We start from the raw sequence: 13,482 nt of genomic DNA, 5'->3' as shown, positions 1-13,482 counted from the left end.
TGTTTAAAGGAGGAAGCTCAGTGTAATTACTTCCCCAGCCACTGCTTACAGATTTCCCAACAAGATAATTCTGGCAAAACAGAATTACTGCTTGTCTACTTTAACTATATGTATAGGCAAAGGATGAGCCCACTGAAAGAATTCTTGCCATTTAAGTGTGCTCTCTCCAATGCCGTTTGCAGCCCGCAGTTAAAGACTATCCCATTTTCGAACGGGAAAGCAAACAAACCTCTCTGCAGAATCGAGGCAGCACCCAGTGAAATGCTTAAAAGCCTTCTGTCTCGCTCACCCCCTCCCTCTAGCTAAGCCACCGGGCCGGTTCCTCTTTCCTGCGCCCATCGGAGGTTTCTCCGGGGGAGCAGTCCGGGTCTAGCCCAGCGAGCTTCCTGGGATCCGGGAACATGCTAGCTTGCCACCGCAGAAGCCACCGCCTCTGGCCAAGTCCAAGGCTTGCCGCGGCCACCTTGTAAATACAACCTGAGAGCAGCCACTTTTCCAGTGGTGAGCAAGGTGGTCAGCAAGCAAACGGGCAGGCGAAGCCCCTGGCAAAGCCTGGGCATCTTCCTGTCCCTCGGGGACGGGAGGCCAGAACCGCTTTTGGAAGGTTCCCTGGGGGCACTCAGTAAACAGTAGAGAACAAGAGATGTAGAACCCTCATGCTTCTTGAATAAAGAGGCTTCGAATGGATGGCTAAGTGAGGTGCCTCTCTGGGACTCAGGGTGTAGCAGGAGGGAAGTCTTAGGACTTTAAAGCCCTTCCAGGGGTCTCTGGGGGGCTTTAGTTTGGTCAAGCAACCAGCCTCGGCTCAGATCATGATCTCGCGGTCCATAGGTTCGAGCCCCGCGTTGGGCTCTGTGCTGACAGCCCGGAGCCTGGAGCCTGCTTTGGATTCTGTGTCTCGCTCTCTCTGCCCCTCCCCTGCTCGTGCTCTGTCTCTGTCTCTCTCTCTCTCTCTCTCTCTCTCTCGCTCTCTCAAAAATAAAATAAACATTTTTTTTAAAAAGTTACAAAAACGCAGCTGGAAGCCAGACCTGCTGACCCAAGGTCCCTGTGCCCTGGCCAGCAGCTGCTCCCACAATGTGGTCACGGCCCACGAACCACTGCACTGAGGACAGCTTTCCACAGAATGCGCGCCACGGTAGCGACGCTTTCCACTACTGAGGGGCCTTCTGTATTTCTTTTCTGCTTGTGGGTTGTTTAGGGCACTGACATTTCAGTGGGGGGGGGTAACCAGGTGTTATTGTATCCCCTATTTGGGAAGTGGCAGAAAGGGAATGTCATTTGTTCTGACAAGGAGAGAATAAATATTGTTAAATGAAAGCACGAAAAACTGATGTATTCTGGGGCGCCTGGGTGGCTCAGTCCATTAAGCGTCCGACTTCGGCTCAGGTCATGAGCTCACGGCTTTTAAGTTCAAGCCCCATGTCGAGCTCCGTGCTGACAGCTCAGAGCCTCCTTCGTATTCTGTGTCTCCCTCTCTCCCTGCCCTTCCCCTGCTCATGCCGTCTCAAAAAAAACAATAAATAGTTTAAAAAAATTTTTTTAAAGAAAACCTGATGTATTCTGAGTGGCTGAATGAAGATCCTTTTTCTTCCTTTTTCTTTTCTGTTTTTTCCCCCCAATTCTTCAAGCACACACAAGTATTGCTGTATTAATCCAGAAACATATAATCGATTTCATGCATTGATTTTTTTTTTTTTACTATGGTGAAATATACATAACCCGACATTTAGCTCTTTAAGCCTTTTTAAGTGTACGTTTCCCGTGGCCTTAAGTACATTTACACTGTTGTGCAACCGTCACTGCCCTCCATTTCCGAAATTTTTTCATCATCCCAAACAGAAACTGTGTATGCATTAAACACCAACTCCTCCTTCCCACCACCCTCCCCTCCCCAGGCCCTGGTAACTGCTAATCTGCCTTCTGTCTCTTTCAATTTGCCTGTGCCGGGTGCCCCGTATAAATAGAAACACACAATACTTGTCCTCTCGCGCCTGGCTTATTTCACTTAGCATGACATTTTCAAGGTTCATCCATGCTGCAGCATGTGTCACAATTTCATTCCTTCAAAGGCTGAATAATATTCCATTGTACAGGGGCGCCTGGGTGGCTCGGTTGGTTAAGCGTCTGACTCTTGATTTCAGCTCAGGTCACAATAAGTTCAGGTTTATAGGATTGAACCCCAAGTCCAACATGCTGCGCGCTCTCTCTCTCTCTCAAAATAAATAAACACCTTTAAAAATTCCATTGTACATACAATACCATGTTTCAGAGATCTGCGGACAGACATTTGGGTTGTCTGTCTTTTCGCTACTGGGAATAACAGTGCTGTACTCATATGAGTTCCTGCCTTCACTTCTTTCGGGTATAGACCTCAAAGTGGAGTTGCTGAATTCTACACATGGGAATTCTACATTTACGTTTTCGAGGAACTTGCCAAGCTGTTTTCCACACCGGCTGTACCATTGTCCATTCCCACCAGCCAAGCACAAGGATCTCAATCTCTCTAAATCTTCTCTAACACTTGTTATCAGGGGCTTTTTTTGGTTTTTTGGTTTTTTTTTTTTTTTTTTTTTAAGATAACAGCCAACCTGATGGGTGTGAAGAGACATCTCTTTGTGGTTTTGATTCGAATTTACCCAATACTTAGTTTGATGTTGAGTGCCTTTTCATATGCTTATCGGCCGTTTACGCACACTCTTTGGTGAACTGTTTATGCAAGTTCTTGGAGCATTTTCAAATCATATATTCTGCATGTTAACCTGATACATCCTTTGTGAATTCTTCCACGCTGATGGTGTCCTCAGGTACACAAAACTTTTTAATCAACTTTATTTTTTTTTAATTTTTAATGTTTATTTATTTTTGAGAGAGAGAGAGAGAGAGAACAAGAGCTGGGGAGGGACAGAGAGAGAGGGAGACACAGAATCCGAAGCAGGCTCCAGGCTCCAAGCTGTCGACACAGAGCCCGACACGGGGCTCAAACCCACAGACCAGGAGATCACGACCTGAGCCGAAGTTAGACGCTTAACCGACTGAGCCACTCAGGCGCCCCTAGTCAACTTTATTTTTTAAAGAAGGTACAAGATAAAATATTTAGGGAGCAGGCAGACGGCCTAAAGTACAGATACGGAAGGGAATCCTTATACCTCCTTTCCCTGAACCCCCCCTCCCGGCCCCCCCATAGGACTCTACGCCTCTTCCTCGTGGTTTCAGGTACTCTACACATTCAGAGAAACTTCTCTAGTAACAGACTATAGAGATGATCCCTGAACGTTTAGCCTTCTCTGTCTTTTTAGACTTTTCTGGGCAGGGACAGGAACAGGGACTTGAGGGCCTGTCAATGAGGTGACAGCTCATGGCTCCTCCCACAACGTGGCTCCTCCCTGACATTTGTATGCTGGGAGTCGTAAGTAACTCACACCATGCGTGGTAGGTGAGCCTCGTGGGGACAGCAGGGATGGTGGGGACACAGAATCCTGTAGCCTTTTTTTTTATGTTTATTTATTTATTCTGAGAATGGAGCATAGGAGGGGCAGAGAGAGAGAGGGAGAGACAGAGAGAATCCCAAGCAGGCTCCTCACTGTCAGTGCAGAGCCTGACACGGGGCTCGATCCCATACACCAGAAGATCATGACCTGTGCAGAAATCAAGAATCCGATGCTCAACCGACTGAGCCACCCGGGCGCCGTGGAATCCTATAGACTTTTAAGGTTCCCTGGTTCTACCAGGCAGGCACTCCATAAGCTATCCTTTCAGCGGCTGGTTCTGGACTACACACACTCAAGCTTCCAAACTCCTCACACAGGAGATACATACACAGAGTTGTTACCACGGAATGGACTGGGACATTTAAGTCATCGTTGTGAAAAGCAGGCTCCAAGTTCAGTCCCGTCCTGAAGAATCAAACTCTCCAGAAGTGACTCCCACCCGTTGCAAATGGTGCCTAGTGCCCTTTGTGCGTCTCTGCCCTTTCTTTTCCCCTTTCCCCCTCCTCCCCAGCTCCCACTGGCAAAATGGGGCTTCCAAACAACCACGGTAAAACCTTGGGTTGCGAGCGACTTGTTCTGCGAGTGTTCTGCAAGACCAGAGAACACTTCGGATACATTTTAATTTGATAAACAAACACTGTCTTGCAACACGAGTAATACGCGATGCTGAACGTCACGTGATCACAGCTGAGCCCATGGTTCTCGAAATTCGCTTTGATATACAAGGGCTTTGGATGACCTGCATGTTTCCGGAAGGAATGATGCTCGCAAACCAAGGTTTTCCTGTACTTGTCACCGGGGAATTTATTTTTGTCAAGAAGTCTGAAGGATGATCAATTTCTGCAGGCAACAAGTAGGAAACACACACTTTTTCTTGTAGAGAGAGCCCTGAAACCAGAGTCAAATCCCCTGATATGTCCATGCTTCCGTAGCTTCTGGGAATAAAAGTCGAAATTTCAGGCTGATTCGGACGCTGAGCTGTTGAGTCTCTTCCGACCAAAGTTTAAAAACCCAGCGCGGGTCCTGCCTGTAAATTGGTATTTCCCGCTCTACTGAGTAAGCAAGTGTTACCAAAGGCATTGTCAATTCTAGATCTCTGGTCTACCAAGCCATTTCTTCCTAAGTAGAATAAGATCCGAGACTTTTACTTTAACCTAGGGAATATACCTCAAACCCCAGAGCAGGGGAGAGCATGAACCGAACAGTTGTCTGTGCGTTCATTTGGCAAAGAATCAGGTCAGAAGGCTATCTGAAGGAAGGCCTCCACTGAGACATTTCAAAACAACCGCGTTAGAAATTTGTGTTGGGGCGCCTGGGTGGCTCAGTCGGTCTGACTTCAGCTCAGGTCATGATCTCGCGGTGTTTGGGTTCGAGCCCCGCTTCCGGCTCTGTCCTGTCAGTGAGGAGCGGGCTTTGGATCCTCCATCCCCCCCTCTCTGTGCACTTCCCTACTTGCTCTTTCTCAAAGTTAAACAAAACATTAAACAGATTGTTGTATTAAATGGGGGCTCAGTCGGTTGAGCCTCCAGCTCTTGGTTTTGGCTCAGGTCACGATCCGTTCATCCAGTGTGGAGCCTACTTACCATTCTCATTCTCTCTCTCTCTCTCTCTCTCTCTCTCCCTCCCTCCCTCCTCCTTCTGCCCCCTCCCCTGCTCATGCTCTCTAATAAAAAAAATAATAAGAATAAAAAGAAGTTTGTGTTCAATAACTTTTATTCGTAGGAAGTCCCTTTTTGTACTAATATCATTAGGGAAATAAAACCCTCAACTCTTTAGCATATGCTCACATGTGCTACATACAAAGCAATTTTATTATGGCGTGGGGAGAGCGGGTAAAAGAAAAGGGAAGAGGGGAGAAGGAAAATTAGCTCTTCTCTGCCACAATTCTTTTTATTTAATGTGTATTTATTTTTGAGGGAAGGCAAGAGAGTGTGGGTGGGGGAGGGGCAGAGAGAGAGAGAGAGAGAGGGAGACTGAGGATCTGACGTGGACTCTGCTGGCAACGGGGCTCGAACCCACGAACCAGGAGATCATGCCCTCAGCTGAGGTCGGACGCTTAACTGACTGAGCCACCCAGGTGCCCCTTCTCTGCCACGACTGTAACACTTACTGAAAGCTTGCTAATAAGCCCCGGGTGCTGGACTAAGTGCACCTACGGGTGTTACACCTCACTGAATTCTTCCAATCATCCTAGGAGGTAGCAAATACTATCATTACTCAGATTTTATCAGTGAGAAAACGGAGACTAAGAGTGACTGGGCAACCTGCCCAAATGAGTGTTAACAGTCAGGGTGGTAGGCTAAAGCCTAAGATGTCCGCTAAGAGTCCTGCCCCGCGGGCTACTTGCCCTGTAGGCCCCTCCCGGGAATGTATGTGGAACCTGTGAAGATTAGGAGGTGGCACTCCCCTGATTCCATGAATAATACACTGACTCGGAGTTGATCAAATGGGAGACGACCCTGGGTGGGCCTGACCTAATCAGGTGATCCCTAGAAGAGGGACTGGGCCCTTCTTGGGGAGTGAATCGCCTGCTGGCTATTTATTTTTTAATTTTTTAGAGAGGGAGGGAGTGCAAGCAGGGGAAAGGGGCAGAGGGAGAGAATCTCAAGCAGGCGTCAAGTCGCGGAGCCCAAGGCGGGGCTCCATCCCACGAACCTAGGATCACGTGACCTGGGCCGAACCCAAGAGTTGGATGCTCAACCGACAGAGCCACCCAGGCGCCTCCACCTGCTGGCTTTCTAGAAGCAGACCGCCATCCTAATATAGGCCCTCATGGCTAGGACCAGACGGTGTCCCCCAGGAGCTGACAGCCAGCAAGAAAAGAGGACCAATCAGTCCCACAGCCGCAAGGAACTGAACTGTGCCAACCTGAAGGAGCTTGGAAAAGGCCCCTGAGCTTCCAGATGAAAACGCTGCCCCGCCAACACCTGCCAGACTCTGAGGAACGGCTCCCACTGCACCCTGCCCAGGTTTCCGACCCAGAGAAACGATGAAATACGTTATTTTAAGCTGCTCTCGCTTTGTGATAATCTGCTGTGCGGCAACCAGAAAACTAATACAGTCAGGATTCCAAGTGGCGCCCTTTAACTCTGATGACCATGCCCTTAACCGCTACGGGACTTCCTGCGGTGGCTTCACGGATCCCTAACCATTTTTAACTCTTCAAAAAGCACAGAGACCTACATTTCGACTGAACAGTGATGGTTATGATCGCTGCCTTTTCTGCGGGCTTTCTCAGGTCTCAGACACGTTTGGATCACAGTCTAGTACAGGAACACATTTTTTGATTCATTAAAAAGCTACAAATACAATACTGTAAGGGGTAAGTTGGGGGAAAAAAAACTGAGCAGGAGGGAAAACAGAATATTTTATTTACCAAAAACACCTTGTTGAAGCAGGCTGGGCTCTTGCAAGGGCTCCAGGCTGAGAGCCCTACTTAACAAATATTTTCCTTTTGACTCGATGGCGTGATCTACAAGGTCTGTCATCTGGTGCCTCCGAGCGGATGACAACACATTACCTCTTTCAAGAGGACCCAACTGAAACTTCACGGACTAGGAGAAGCCAGTGAATTCTTGGCTGGAGCGAAATCCATGTAGAGACTCTCCAGAAATCATTTTAAGGAGAATCTCGGGGCGCCCGGGGGGCTCTGTCGGTCGAGCATCTGACTTTTGACTTCAGCTCAGCTCACGATCCCAGAGTTGTGGGATCGAGCCCCGCGTCGGGCTCCCCGCAGAACAGGGAGCCTGCTTGGGATTCTCTGTCTCTCTCTCCCTCTCCCCAGCTCACACACTCGGGCTCTCTCTCAAATAAAAAAAAGTAAAATAATAGAGCCCATGCTCCCTCTCAAATACAAAATAAATAAACAAAAATTTAAAAAATAAAGAGAAATCTCAACAACTCGAACACTGGTTGCTTCTCGGAGCATGTCAGTCAACTCACGTTTCATGTTCTCTCTCTCTCTCTCTCACACACACACACACACACAATACACACAGGGACAAATTAGATGAATAATAATGGCTGACTCTTCCCAGTGCCAAGGTCTACCATGGACCATCTCACTGTAGGCCTCGCACTTACCTTGTGAAGTAGGTATTATTATGGCCAACACGCCCATTTGATAGACAAAGCAACTGAGACTTAGCAAGGTGAAGTACCTTCCCCGATATTCCACAACCTGAGGTCAGCCCAGATGCTGACGGCAGAGCTCAAGGGCTGGTCCCTTTGAGGTATTCCCTCCTTTCCAGTACCTGGCCGCTTGCTTTCGCACAGGAATGCTCAATAAACGCTTGCTGATAACGATAAAGAGTGAGGTCAGTGCCTGAGGGACCAGGTGAGGCTTCCAGACCATTCATCATGAGGATAATGGAAGATGGGGGGGGGGGGAGTTGAGATGGGTTAGGGAGGCAGGCGTTAGGCAGCCCCCCCCAATCTGTGGGGGCCAGTCTAAAAGCAAGTGCTACTTAGAATTCCAAATATATGCTGGCCGACCATACACAGAAAGATTTGATCCTGGCCCTCAGATCATAAAAAGAAAAAAAAAAACTAACCCAGTTTTCCAGAGTTTATTTCTTCCTTTTGGAAAAGCTTCGGCTACACATCTGGAAGTGATTTTCTAACACACCAGTTCCAATGAGTCATCTACAATATGAAGCAATGATTCCATAGGGTGAACCCTGATCATATTTTTCCATTAAGTGGCAGCCACTGAGGTCAATGAAAGGCAAGGGCTGACCCAGTCCCGGGAGAGCCGCACCCTCCCCAGCCCCATTTTATATTGTCGAGAACATGAGTTTTAAGAGGCGCAGGAATGCAACTTCTCTCCCAGCACTAATGCGAGGCTCCTTCTACTACCTTCCACTGGTCAAGTGCCTGAAGGGAGCAGCAACCCTAAGAAATGCAGAAATGCAGGGCGGGGGGGGGGGGGGGTGGTGGACGGGGAGGGGGTGCTCCCTGGACAAAAGAGGAAGACAACCTATGCTACCCAGAGTTCGGCGGGAGCTCAAGACTTCACTTGGCCAGCAAGGATGTCCCCGAGGAATATTCTAGAAAGGACTGCCAATTCACCCCTTGCTCTTTTGGCCACATCCTAATATACAGACTCCAACCATCAACTTTTAACCCATATCATAATGGTTTCCTAATAATGTAAGACTTCTAGTATTGGTGTTTACAAGTATTCCCCAGTATAATTCAAGTATAATCATATACAAGCATACACGTTATACGCAAGTATAATTCAAGTGCATTTCTCAGTGTCTTCGGACACTTGGACTTCTTTCAGGTTCCAGTGAAGGAATGAGTCATGTTCCTCCAGAGGCTAAGGAGCCACTTACAGAGGCTATTTTGAATCTTTCAGGTGACAAGGGTATTATTTAGTTCCCAGAAACAGTAATTGACTAAATAGCTTCCTCGGGGCTGAAGGAGTTAACGCAACTTCCCAGAGCGATTCTTCTCTCCCAGGCACCAAAACAAGTTGATTTTAAGTGGCACAGGAGCTAGAAAAACCTAAACCATTAAATCCTACCTTCCAAAAGATATAAATCAGTGGGTGTTCATTTGCATTACGAAAGGATTCTTTGCCTTGCCAAAGAATCCCGATCAAGTTTATTCAAAAATCAGATTCCTCTAATGTATGCTAAATGATTTGATTTGCACGTGGGCTTCAGAGCAAACACAGCTGTACCAAAAAGCCTGAATTGGATGAGTAGGACCTCTCGGCCTTGATTTCGCTGCTTCGAAGACCCCTTTCAGAGGTGCGAAGACCCCTTTCAGAGGTGCGATGCACTGCCTTCAGAGGTCATACAGTGAGGAGTCGACCTTAACATTTCCGCCTCCTACTCCCCGATTCCTACAATAAAACTGCTCTGCTTTTTACCCAGCACGTTTCATCCAAAGCCTCCAAAGTGTTCAATCCACATTTGCCAGTGTTCATAATTATGCCAAACAAGCTGGCAAGAGAACTGGCAGCGAAACCTTCCAGAACTACAGGGGATGCGAAGAAAAAATTAGGACCACTGACAGGCAGAAACGGAATGGTCCACAGAGGCACAAAAGAACTATGTTGATTTTTTTTTTTTACAAAAAGAAAAATACGAGATTTCGTGCGTCTCACTTTATAAAAAATAGACCTTTTTTTTTCCCCCAAGCCATTTCAGATTCAAAGCAAAAGGGAGCAGAAAGCACAGAAAGTTCCGTTCCCATATACCTCCCTGCACGCCTGCACGTGCGAGCGGGCACGCGCGCGCTCACACACACACACACACACACACACACACACACAGAGCTCTCCCTTTACCAACATCCCACACCAGAGAGGTGCATCTGTTGCCATCCGTGACCCCATACTGACCCATCATCATCACCCAAAGTCCACAGTGCAAACCAGGGTTCACACTTGGTGTGGTCCAATCTAGGGGTTTTAGCAAATACACAATGTCATGCATCTACCGTGCCAGTGTCATACGGAACAATTTCACTGCCCCCAAACTGCTCTGCCGATTCATGCCTCCCACCCTCCTACGTTTTAAGTCATGGAGAAGAAATACTCAAAACCCAGTTTAAACACAACCCATCGATGTTTACGTATCAGTTTCACAGGCTGACCGGAGCAGGGGCGGGAAAGAAGTAACGGGGTAGAAGACCCGAGAAGACCCAAGAAGCCACGAGAAAGAAATGACCTCAAGGATGTGCACGCTGGTGGAAGAAGACAGGCACACTGTTCAGAGGGGAAAGGGAGCCGGTTCACCAAGCTGCACACCGTAATGTAATTATCTTAAATGTCAGAGGCAAGACCTTCCTTTTCGGAGCTCCTAATTTATCAGTAATTCTCCCATCCATTTGCTCTGAAAGCCACAAGAAGTCGAAGATTATTTTTTAATGAGAGAACAAAGATACGGCGTGTGCAAAATCAGGAACACTGCACCCAGAAATCTCTGCAGTATCGATGCATATCGCCTATTTATTAGCTTGACTCGAAATTTTAAGTCCCTCTAGTGATTAATGTTATTAACGGCAGCAAATGCGAGCAACACTATCAACAACCTGAGGCACATTTCACCAGCGAGAGAGGTGAGAACAATTTAAATCTGCATTTCAGAAAATTCAAGGTAGACATTTCTGCCTCTCAAAGTTTATTTTAAAAAACAGGAGGGGCGCCTAGGTGGCTCAGTCACTTGAACACCTGACTTCGGCTCAAGCCATAGTCTCACGGTCTGTGAGTTCGAGCCCCGTGTTGGGTTCTGTGCTGACAGCGCGGAGCGTGGAGCCTGCTTCCAGATTCTGTGTCTCCCTCTCTCTCTGCCCCTCCCCCACTTGTCCTCTGTCTGTCTCTCAAAAATAAATAAACGTAATTTAATAAATAAATAAATAATCAAACAAACAATAGGAAACAGGGGCGCCTGGGTGGCTCAGTCGGTTAAGCATCTGACTCTTGGTTTCTGCTCAGGTCATAATTCCATGGTCTGTGGATGCGATGGGGCTCCACATCGGGCTCTGCGATGACCACATGAAGCCTGCTTGGGAATCTCTCTCCCTCTCTCTCTGCCCCTCCCCTGCTTGTGCTCTCTCTCTCTCTCTCTCTCAAAATAAACTTAAATGTTTTTAAATACTAAAAAACAGGAGATATCATATAAACAGATACTGCACGTCACATATATGTATTCATATGTAACACACAAATACAGCAAGCCGGAAAGGGAAGTATGGCACTTGTCTAGAATTCTACCTTTGCTGATTATAAAAGTAATACATACTCCATGCAGAATAAATGAGTATTTTCAAACCAGAAAACAAAGCAAGAATAAAACGTACTCATGGTCCCACCATCCTGAAATCGTACTGTTAATAGTATAGATACACACATTTATAAATACGCACCCTCTCTCATACCCACCTTGAGAATGCTTTCTTAGAATATAATAGTTATTTAGTGCTTGCTACATTCCAGACATTTCTCTATGTGCTTTATTGTGTTATTTTCCTCAACCCTTACAACCACCTTGTGAGGTCAGAACTACACCGTGTCCATTTTACAGATGAGGAAGCAGAGATACAGTGATTAACTAAATGCACACATATCACATAATGCTCTCTTTTACAAAAATACGATCGTGGTTTTTCATAGCCTCAACTTTTTCCCACGTCAATAATAAATACAGATGTCGCTTTAATGACCGCAGGGTCTGCCGGTGTATAGAGGTGCTTGGTCAAGCCCCCTTAGTCTTGAACACTTGGCGGGGGGTTCAGTTTGGGGGTGGGTTGTTGGTTTTGCTAGACCTCCTGCGGCTGAGATCATTATTTCCACTTTACTAACGAGCACAGGGAAGTTCCACACAGTTACACTGTGTGCCTGAGGCGCCATAGATGAGCAGAGGAATTGCTGGGCCTTTCTGGCACTCTTCACTACGGTGACTGAGTCAAGGGTCTTGAGGTGAGGTGATCACTCTGGATTACCACGGTGGGCCCTAAAAGCCATCACAATTGACCCTTTGTGTGTGTGTGTTGATTTATTTTCAAGAGACAGAGAGAGCAGGGGAGGGGCAGAGAGAAGGGAGACACAGAATCCGAGGCAGGCTCCAGGCTCCCACCTGTCAGCACAGAGCCCGACTCAGGGCTAGAACTCACGAACCTGGCAGATCATAACCCGAGTCGAAGTTGGACACTTAACCGGCTGAGCCACCCAGGGGCCCCACACATGACCTTACAAGAAAGAGACAAAGGGAGACGTGACACAGCTGAAGAGAATGCAGTGTGATCACACAGGCAGAGGCTGGAGCGACGGAGCCACAAGCCAAGGAAAGCCAGCAGCTCCCAGAGCTGGGAGAGACCAGGAACCGATCCTTCCCTGAATTCCGCGGAGGGAACGCAGCCCAGTGATACCCATTTCGGACTCCGGCCTTCAGAATTACAATACATGTGTTATTTTATTTTTTTAAATTTTCAAAACATTTTTTATAGCTTATTTTTGAGACAGAGAGAGACAGAGCACGAGTGGAGGAGGGCAGAGAGAGAGGGAAACGCAGAATCAGAAGCAGGCTCTAGGCTCTGAGCTGTCAGCACAGAGCCCGACATGGGGCTCGAACCCACGAACCGTGAGCTCATGACCTGAGCCGAAGTCGGACGTTTAACTGACTGAGCCACCCAGGTGCCCCAATACATGTGTTATTTTAAGCACCCTCCCCCGTTTGTGATAACTTGTAGCAGGCGTGAAGGAACAATTTGCTCCAAATGGGGGAGGGGGGCTGAGTGTGCGGTGTTGGGGGAGAGGGCCATCTGACCTAAACCCTGCAGGACAGATTGAAGTCCCTTGAGCAGCGGGGGACTGGAAGGTCATTCCAGGAAGAGGAATCAGCATGTGCAAAGGCACGGAGGTGAGGAAGTGGGGGCAGTGCGTTTGGGGAGCAGCAACGGTCCAGCATGGCCAACGTTCAGACCGTAGTCAATGGGATGTGGTGGGAAAAGAGAATTCAAAGGTGGGACGGGCCCCACTGGTGGACAGGAAGGGGCGTGAAGGTCCACTGGGAAGTCTAGGTGCTTCTTTATAGTAACATGGAGCCAAAGCAGATAGAGTTAGCATTTTTCTGGGTTTGAGGATTTTGTGATTCTCTTCCCTCATGCCCTCCAGGGAGGCGGCGGCAGAATGGTGGTCAGTACCCCAACAGACCAGAATCCTCGATTAAGTTAAGCTACAGGGACTCTGTCCTGCGGAAGGTTTCACTTTTGGAAGGTCTACGAAGCCAAAGGCCAGCTCAACCCAGCAGAAAAAACACAAAGGGATGCAAACTGGGCTCTGCATTTATAATTACACCATTTCTCTCTCCCTCTCTCTCTCGTTTTTGATTGTAGTATTTCCTAAACCCTTCATTCTTCTTCCATCACTCTGCAGATAGAAACTCCACTTCTTTTTGTTGGAACTAAACCCAAAGCCGGGGCATTTTAGGGGACAACCTTTGCCAGATGTGTAGCTCTACGACATCTCCTTGGCATC

At 47.7% G+C, this 13,482-nt stretch overlaps 1 protein-coding gene and 1 pseudogene across 2 annotated transcripts in view; both read right to left on the bottom strand.

The window, feature by feature from the left end:
• The window catches only part of DOCK11 (dedicator of cytokinesis 11), a 204,024-nt gene that overhangs the window by 172,783 nt on the left and 17,759 nt on the right, over positions 1–13,482 (bottom strand). The window lies entirely within an intron of this gene.
• Positions 3,163–3,285, bottom strand: LOC120239872 (annotated as a pseudogene).

Source organism: Hyaena hyaena, unplaced genomic scaffold (assembly GCF_003009895.1).
Source record: "Hyaena hyaena isolate Hyena2069 unplaced genomic scaffold, ASM300989v1 scaffold_243, whole genome shotgun sequence".
In the NCBI taxonomy this organism is placed as follows: Eukaryota; Metazoa; Chordata; class Mammalia; order Carnivora; family Hyaenidae; genus Hyaena; species Hyaena hyaena.
Note: the sequence above shows the minus strand (reverse complement) of the source record. Positions and strands in the feature narration are given on the sequence as shown.